Source organism: Lissotriton vulgaris, chromosome 7 (assembly GCF_964263255.1).
Source record: "Lissotriton vulgaris chromosome 7, aLisVul1.2, whole genome shotgun sequence".
Lineage (NCBI taxonomy): Eukaryota > Metazoa > Chordata > Amphibia > Caudata > Salamandridae > Lissotriton > Lissotriton vulgaris.
In genome coordinates, this window is record NC_141695.1 from 1,611,019,369 (window position 1) to 1,611,029,091 (window position 9,723).

Sequence of the window (9,723 nt, forward strand, 5' to 3'; positions counted from 1 at the left end):
CATATTTAAAACTAGGGGATTGTGATCAGACATAATTTTCGGAAGCTTATTTATTTGTACACTCCTAAGTAGGGTAGACGAGATCATGAAATAATCCAGTTTCGAGTATTTATTAAAAGGATGTGAAAAATAGGTAAACCCGGGATCTCCGGTCAGTAAATTTCCCCAAACATCATCTAAGCCGTGTGACTGCATCATTGACGTGATTGCTCTAAACACCCTTGGCTTCCTACCTATGTATGCGCTGCCATCCGTAAAATTTGCAGAGATGTTAAAATCGCCGCATACTACTATCGGGGTATGCCAATCACTTAATTCATTTTCAATTTGGCTAAAGATTTCTGGCTCGTCTGTATTGGATCCGTATATTGTGCAGATAGTGAAACCTAAGTTCATTTCGCAAATTGCCCATCTTCCTAATGAATCCGCTTTGCACCTTTTGGCCCCCCCTAGCCCCACTTTACCAATTATGGCCACACCTCTTATCATAGAGGTCTGGGATGTACATGACAATAATTCATAGTTTTTAAAATTCAACCAATGTTTTTTGCTCCAGGGTAAGTGGGTCTCTTGTAAACATATTAAATCTAAATTGATCACTAGTTTTGAAAAATTTGCGAAGATTCGTCAACCGGTGCCAAAGTTATTGGGAAAAGAAAAAACACTTTTTGAATAGAAACAAGGTCCTAACTAGAACTACCTACTGGCGAAAACAGCATCATCAACCTGTCTAAAAGGAACTTGACGATTGATGAGATCAAGGTACTCAAAAAAGGATTCAGCTTTTGTCCGACGAGTGAGTTCAAGCTTGTGGACACAAAAATGGACTTGTTCAGATATATTAGGAAACTTAAATTCAAAAAAATCTTCTTACAACACCCAATAATAGGGCAAGAATCAGCAAGCCCAGGAATGATAGAAATAACACTAACGGAGGAAACAATTGAAGATAACCGCCTGAATATCTTGCTAACTCCCACGCAGGAATTACAAAATCAGGAGCAAGACATGGAGAGAAATAATGTAACCTCCATAACACAAGTCAGAGATCCAAGCAATTTAAAGAACAAATCAAGGAAACTGCCGAATGCATCTCACGATGCGATTGATGTTTTCAGTGAAGCAAGAACGGCAGATCTGGAAAGAATGGCTAACAACAAAATGGATATGAGAACATCTAATATCACAAGGAAGGAATGGGAAGCAATTAAATCTCTATGGAATGATAAATCGATGGAGATCAAGCCCTCGGATAAGGGTGGGAACATTATTATCTTCAGTAAGGATAATTACGAACATGAGGCACTAAGACAATTGAGAGACATAGAGTGCTATGCTATGGTAAAGAGAGAACAATCAATGGAAGAGGGATGGCATGATCAGTTGAGAGGCATACTCTTTTCTTCACTGCGATTCCCCGGTTCTTCCCACCTTCTACCACCTGCCAAAAATCCATATAAATGCCAAAAGACCACCAGGGAGGCCTATTGTCTCGGCAATAGGCAGCCTACTATAGAACACTTCTTGCTTCATTGATACATACTTGGCCTCGATTGCGAAGGATTTACCCTTTTATGTGAGGGACACGCAGGATTTCCTTCGCATCATGGACAGCGTCACTTGGGAATGATATGCTACTAATAACACTTGATGTTGTTAATCTATACACATGCATTGATCATGAAAAAGGGCTAAGTGCCACGAAGTGGTTCCTGGACAGGAAACAAGAAAAATTTCACTTTTGTGTATGATGCGATTTTGTCTGTACAATAACTTCTTCCTTTTCTCTGGCCAGCTGTAGCAAATCAGGGGTACTTCAATGGGCTTGTGCTTCTCTCCCAGCTACGCAAATCTATTTGTGGGCTGGTGGGAGAAGCACGAGGCCTGGGGAGGTAATAATGAAATGTGGAATGAGAGAATTTTGATGTGGACAAGATACATCGACGATCTCTTTGTTGTTTGGCGCGGAGATAAAACCTCTTGCAGGACACGTTGGATATTGTGGGTAAGACAGTCCATATCATTAAGGGAGATAAACAGTCTAAGATATTGAAAGCCCTTGGCTGCAGTCGAGAGACGGGGCGGTACTGATTATATGTCCGTGGGGCCGCTGATATGGTAGATGGTGGATTTCCCCCAAATTAATACTATATCCAGCTTGTTTACCGTACCGTGATTAGTTTGAAGACCACCGGTAGTGTTGTGTCCGGGCTTGCAATGTATAATAAGATATCATCTGCATAGAGGGAAAATCTGGAACTCACTGCCCAAGGAGTTGCGTTACAATCAATCATTCCCTGACTTCAGAAAGAAACAGAAACTTCTTCTCCTTAATACACATCATAACCCTTCCCCTAAACCATCTGACTAGTCTGTTGCCGCACCCCTCAATCTCCGAAAATTATGAGCTTCACTACCTGGGGGGAGGGGAACTGCGCCTCTACTCTCCCCACATTTGCAACACCCTTTCGTAGCTACCTCAAAACTATATAATCCGTTTATCCTACTGTCTATTGTTAACTTCCTTTATAACACTGTTATTATGTATTCTTACTTACTCCACTTGTAACTTGGTATTTGCTGCTGTGCCAACTCTGTAAAGCACTATGACTATATTGTCCACATATCCTACTGTCTCTTGTATACTTATTTTAGGTACTGTTGCTATGTATGAATATTTACTCCATAGGTAACTCATGTAATTGCGGCAGTCCCCATTCTGTAAAGTGCTCTGATGCCTTCGGGTCAAGTTCTCACTATACAAAACTCAATAAGTTAAGTGTTCACATGTGAGTGATGACCACCAAGGTAGGGTTATTGTGTTAAGGGACACAGCACTTAGAAGTGTAATTGATGAAAATGTGTGACATAGAGGCATGTCGTTTGCTTTTTGCTTAAGCTGGAAGCTTTCTACAACTTTGCAGGTCCCTTTATAGTATTTTGTAAGATCATAGTGTACTTAGCTGGTTAATGCACTGCAGTGGGTAGTCCATTCTGAGATATTTTATGTAAAGTTTATGAGCAGGCATAGGTTGGAAGGAGAAATAGTCGACAGATTTGCTGGGATGGACCTTAATACCATCCCATATCTGATTGTCATTGTGAGATGTCAAATAGCAGTCAGTCAGTCAGTCAGTCAGTCAGTCAGTAAGAAAACTTTATTTGGTTAGTTACAACCATAAAAATAGCAGTCATGGTGTATAGCTTCTTGTGACCTGCAGTGGTAGGACCAAATTAAAGTCCTCCGTTGGCCAGGAGCGTGTGGCAGATCTCCAAAGTTATACCATGTCTGTTCAATTTGTGATGGGTGGCTGATTGCTGTGGACTGGTAAAGTACTATGGATTGACATGACCCATAGCAAGTTTGTCTTAACACCATTGCTGCTAGCGATATTTTGCTCCTGTGCTGTAATTTTCAAAAGTCCATTGTTCATGACGAGCTGGGCTCGTCATCAGCCTGGTAGGAGGCTACTTCATGACGAGCCCAGCTCGTCATGAGCCTGGAAGAGGTTAATGTAAGTGTAAGAGTGTCAAGCAGTAAATATGATTATGCAGCCTGTATGGACTACTGTCACCTTTTATTTAACACCATTGAGTGTTATGGTATTAGTGTGAGCCAGTAGGGTAATATATTTTATTGCAGTTGAATACATATAGCGCTTACTACCCATGATGAAGGAATTTACGCCAAGCAGCATTCTGCTGTGGAATCAATGGTTAGTGTTTTTACCCATGTTATAATAGGTTATAGGGATTAGTTTTATGCACTAAGGAAACAATTCCATGCATTTATTCCAGTTTATATTTGGTAGAAAAAATGTATAGAAGTTTAGGGCCCGATGTAGGTGCCCTAATACCGGTCGGAAACGGCCGAATTCCACCGTTTCCGACCGGTATTACGTTTTTCAGATGTAGGGCATGCATTTACAGAAACTGTATTTTACCAATTCTGTATTTACCGAATTGGTAAATACAGACTCGGTAAAATACAGATTCTGTAAATGCAGATGTAGCTGGCACATGTCAGAGTGCCACAGGGCTTTAAGAATCTGTATTTTACCACCCAATCCTATTGGGTGGTAAAATACTGAATACAGGTGTGCATGCACATCTGTGCAATGTGACACACAGACATGCCCTTAGGGCATGTCTGTGTGTCACATGGCACACAAGTCCGGAATTGGGTTGCTAGAGGGTGTCAAAGTGACACCCCCTGCACCCTTGCAAAAATCGGAATTTACTGAATCGGTAAATACCGATTCGGTATTCCACATTGATTCCTATGGGCTTCAAGGCCCATAGGAATCAATGGGGGATACCGATTCGGTATTTACAGAATCGGTAAATACTGAATATTACTGATTCGGTATTTACCGATTCTGTATTACCTACATCCCCCCCCCCCCTCTAATTTACCACTTCTTAAATACCGAATCGGTATGATTCGGTATTTAAGAAGTGGTAAATTAGAATTACCTACATCGGGCCCTTAGTGTGATCTTTAGTTGGGCGGAGGTCCATGCAAATGGTTGGCATTATTAATGTATAAGCTATAGGAGATTAGGTATTGTCAGGCTGCAGGGATACATCTTGTAAAGGCAAGGTTACATCTTTGAAATGAGGTGTGGGAGATTTGCAGAAATAAAATGATAGGCGATACGGCAAACGTGTGTGACTTATACTAGGCTGTGATTAAAGGATGCAAAGAAAAGAGAGGTTCATTGGAAAGTAAAGGAGAGGCAAAAATTGGACGTTTTAAGTCCAAGGGGCATATGTATCAAAATCTGTTATTGCGATTCTCAAATAGCGATTTTTTGCGAATCGCTATTTGAGAATCGCATAACAGGATGTATTTAAAAATGTGCAAATATTTTGAGTTTTCTTGTTGTTCCTTAATTGCGATTAGCTAATTGCGAAATCGCAATTAAGGAATACCTTCCCATTCATTCCTATGGGCCAGGAGAGGGAAGTCATTCTCAATTTGCGATTTGCAATTAGAGAATCACAAATTGAGAATACTTTCAAGGGTGCAAGGGTGTCGTAAGGACACCCCGATGCACCCCTGAAATGAGCATGTGTGCGCATATGGCGCACATACATGCCATAAGGGCATGTATGTGCACCACATGGCACTTTGAAAAATGCCAAAAAGTGCACTTTTCAAGAAATCACAAATTACCACCAACTGTAAGTTGGTGGTAATTTGCGATATCTTCAAGAGAAATCGCACAACTTGGGTGCTTGTTACATAGCATTTAAGGAATCGTAATTTGCGATTCCTTTAAATGCTTACGCAAAAATAAAGAATCGCAAAATTAGCGATTCCTTAATAATGCGATGCGAAAATTGCTCATACATCGCGTTTTGCGATTTTGTATTCGCAAATGCTGTTTTTTTGCGAATCGCAGCATTTGCGAATACAAAATCGTTTGATACATATGCCCCCTAGTCAATTTTCAAGCGACTACAGAGGATATTTTTTTGAGATTGCATGCAATCTTAGAATGCAAAACTGTAGAAAGAAACAAACATTTTTGCATGTGAGACAGTGCTATATTGGGTAATTTTGATAAGCACCAGAATCGGGTGAACAATCTATCCCTGAAAAGCTATTGCTAGGGTGCCAATTTAGCAAGAACAGCTGGTCAGCGCAAGGGTTTTCAAAACATAGTACACTATCGACTCCGCCCCAAGATACTGAGGTGCCCATTAAAAAGATGTGAGCAAACAGATTTAACATGAGAGGAGAACTGGAAAAGACTTTTCCTTACCTCCTCCCAAAATATTGTTTTTTAATGTCAGTCTGAATATAAAGTGGCACTAACAGGAGTACAAGCCACAATATGATCCCGTGTTCCGTCCTGACGAATGCCACACTCTTGTGAACCAAGAGGCAGAAACATGTTTATGGTCTAAGTGGGAGATGGGGTATTGGTTCCCCTAGTCTCCATACTGATTTTTTAACACCTAGTGATATCTCGCTTAGATAAAAAGGTAGTTTTGATTTATCACATTGGTTTTTAACATACTTATATCACAGTTAAATAATCAGGTAGAAGTACCTCCTTTACTATTAAGTGTAGGCCTGTTCTTAATCAGAATGAGTTTTTGAAGAGCGAGGAAAGTCCTATGATGAAGCATTACACCTGGTGGGGTGTGAGGACATCCTGTCACAATTGTTTGTGTGTCCGTAGATAGACTTGAGGTGGATAATCACTTATAAAGGAACAAAGAAACATTTTCTCAGGTGGCGATTCTTGTGTTTAACATTTGCCATTGGAGGCCAGTTCACTCTAGTGACGCCATTGTCTCCTGTTCCCTACGTGGAGACTATCCAAGGTTTTGTCGTTTGATGATTAGTACAATAGAGGCACACTGTAAATGTTACCAATCTAAGATGGCCACCCAGTGATATGAGTGGCCAACTTGAAATGGTATTGTGCATAATGTATCATTGTATTTACTGCTCCAAGGTGACCAACACATTTGTTCTAAACACTGCAGCGAGGATGGAAATTTAAAACAGTGATACACTATGTACAAGATGATTGCCTATTGCTATGTATATATTTTTTTTACATTGCAACCATATGCCCACCAAGGTTAGGTGACATTTTTTTTCCACATTTATTCTCACATGAATCTTCCATATGCTTGCTGAGTTTGTGTGTTTGTTTTATTGCAGGTGGTTAAATAGGTGAATGGAAAAAAATAGGTGGATGAATAGATGTTTCAATACAAGATGAGGGATCCAGTGACTCTTTGATGACATATTGAGAGACTAAAACAATCCGTGGCAAAGTGCCACTCACAGTTATGAGCCAAACACAGTAGCATTACCAGAACATTTTTAAATATTTCAATGTTAACATATGCACTTATGTGAGAAATAGAAGCTTAGCATAAAAATCCCTTATGTATTAAAATCTGCTGCCACTTTACTTAAAGATTGCCACATATGAAAGAAATCTAATTTTGAAAATCCTTTTTTTACCTCCTAGGGATCATTGTTCCTGTCCAGAATGATTCCAGCTGCTTCCGTTGTTTGATTTGTGAAAAGAATGTATCCTGCGCTCATCAAGGTATATTTGATGTGAAACGCCATATTTCAGGTAAAGCACACAGGACTTTCGAAGAGAGGAAGTTAAAAAACAAGACAAGCACTGGGCCTTTAGCAGAGCAAGAGTCCACTGAAGAGTGGCTTGTGAGGCAAGCTGAATGGAAATTCACCAAATTTTTTGCTGAACACACAGTCCCTTTTGCTGCAGCAGATCACTTGGTTGGTATACTATCCCAAAGTTTTCCGGACTCTAAATTTGCCCGGTCCTTCACTTGTGATAAAACGCGAGCAGCCAGCATATTGAATGAAGCAATTGTACCAGAATTGTTGGCTAACTTAACAGATGACATGAAGGCATCAGTGTTCAGTCTTTGCATTCATGGAAGCAGATATCAAGACCCTGAGCAAAAAGCATTTCCATTGACTGTACGTATTTTTGACTCTAAACAGGGCAGAGTATGCTGTAAATTTCTGGACATGTGCATAAGGAAGGATGACACAACCGAAGGTATATTTGATGCTGTTTGCAATGCTGTGCATAAACATTCCATTCCTTGGGAAAATTGTATTGGGTTTGGGCTTGATAACACCTCATTTAATATGGGGAACCTAAACCCTATAAAAACTATTGCACACAATTATAATGAAAACATATATTTCATGGCATGCCCAAGTCAAGTAGCAGAAAACTGTGCCTTGCAAGCCTCATCTGCTTTCTGCATCGTCCTAAAAGATTTTGATGAAGATGATCTTCTTATTGATTTATACTTCTGGTTTGAACATGCATCGAAAATGACAAACTTGTCTGGTCGGTTTTGTAAGTTTGCAGACTCCGACTACTGTCAAACGCTGAAGGAAATTTCTGTCCGTTGGCTTGGAATGCTTACTTGTTTGGATCAACGGATTCTTAACTTTGACTCCCTCCGTTCTTATTTTTCGTCCACTACGGATATTGATGGAGCTAGTTGGAGCAGACTGCAGAGGCTGGTTCATTGCTTCGAGAACCCTATGACTGAGATCTATTGCCTGTTCCTTCAGTCTTCATTACCAGCATTTGTGAATTTCAACCTCTTGCTGCAGAGAGAAGACTCCGTAATTCATCTGTTGTATGATGCCATTGTGGATCTTCGGACATTACTATTAAATAGAGCTTATCTGGGCCAGGTTGTCCAATCGTTCATTAAAAATCCAGAAACCAATCTTCCAGATCTGAGTTCTACCAGATCCCCGAATCGAGCCTTTATGTAGGCATCAGTGTTCGTGGAAAGCTGAAGAGCATGCTTGAAAGAGGGATTATTGAAACTCAAACCCAATCTAAATTCTTTGCAGCTGTGCGCTCTTTTCACCAGGAGGCAGTAAAATGGGCATTAGAAGTGCTCCCAGTTCATGACGAGGTGCTCAAACATGCTAGAGTCTTCAACTTTTTTGAAAAACATAAATATGGTTTTGAAAGTGTGCTCTTTATGGTTGAGCGGTTTAAAACCTATTTAAAATTCACAAAAAAAGATCTGACCTTCCTCAAGCAAGAGTTTGGCACTTACCAAGTTATTGAATTTGCAGATGTTCCTGCGAAAACCTAGGAAGATGCTACCATTAAAGTAAACTGTCCCAGTGGAGAGGTTGATGCATACAGAATAGATGTTGTCTGGTTTCATCTTGAGCGGGATTTTATCTTTCGAAGCTCACACAGGAGCAAGTTTTTTCTACTTTCTAAAATCGCAAGACTTGTTTTTACTTTACCACACAGTAATGCAGAAGAAGAACGTGTGTTCTCATGTGTAATAAAGAATAAAAGAATGTCCAATCCAGATTTGTGTGATGATAGGACTTCTTTGTCTAAGCTGATATTCCAAACAAATAGGCCACGTACTGAACCTTATCCACCTTGCATCTTGCCGAAGGGGCAGAAGCGAAAGCATTCTGCGGCAGAGTCAAGCCAGAACTGATATGTGTTTGCCTTAAATCCAACAGCTCAAAAAGATCAAGGAATTTAATGTTTCATAGTGTAACCATTTGATTAAAGTTTTGAAATATACATGAAGTCGAGCATTAATTCAGTAGGTGCTTGCTTGGATACACATTTGATTGTAGAGATCAGAATAATCCTGTCAACTCCTTACAGAAAATGCTGGCTCACGCCTGCTTTGTCTTATAAAAAAGCCTGAGCCAGACATTAGACTTGAGCCTAACATCAAGTGTCCAATGCACAGCTAGTTACAAAAGAGAAAACAAGTTAATAAACAAAACAGTGTTGTCAATCTTACTTTTTGTATGTTTGTGTTGTGATTTTGTCATGTTGGAAATTATACAACTTGCCCTCAATCACTGATGATACTGGAAGGGAAAATATCTAAAACTGGTTGAAGTTGCACAGTTGTTATCCACCTGCTGGTTTCCCCTGGCCCACTTCTCAGCACTGCAGGAAATGCCAATCTTTTGCGTAATGTTGGTTTATTGGGGGTTCAGTGGCTGCTTTAGACTGGATTTTGGTGTAAGATGTGGGAGGGTACCGGGGTTACCGTAGTACACTCACCGCATACACCTCCATCTCTCGGACCTGAAGTTTAGCATGGCTGAACACTTTCGCCAGCTTGCAAATGCCCAAAATAGCTAGGGTCTGAACTTTTACCCCGTTGGTTAGGGCCTGCCTTGGAGTCCTTCCC

General features: G+C 40.3%; 1 pseudogene; it reads left to right on the forward strand.

Annotated features, from left to right (window-relative positions):
* The first annotated feature begins 912 nt into the window (after positions 1-912).
* On the forward strand, positions 913-9,023 carry LOC147706097 (uncharacterized; annotated as a pseudogene).
* Positions 9,024-9,723: the final 700 nt, after the last annotated feature.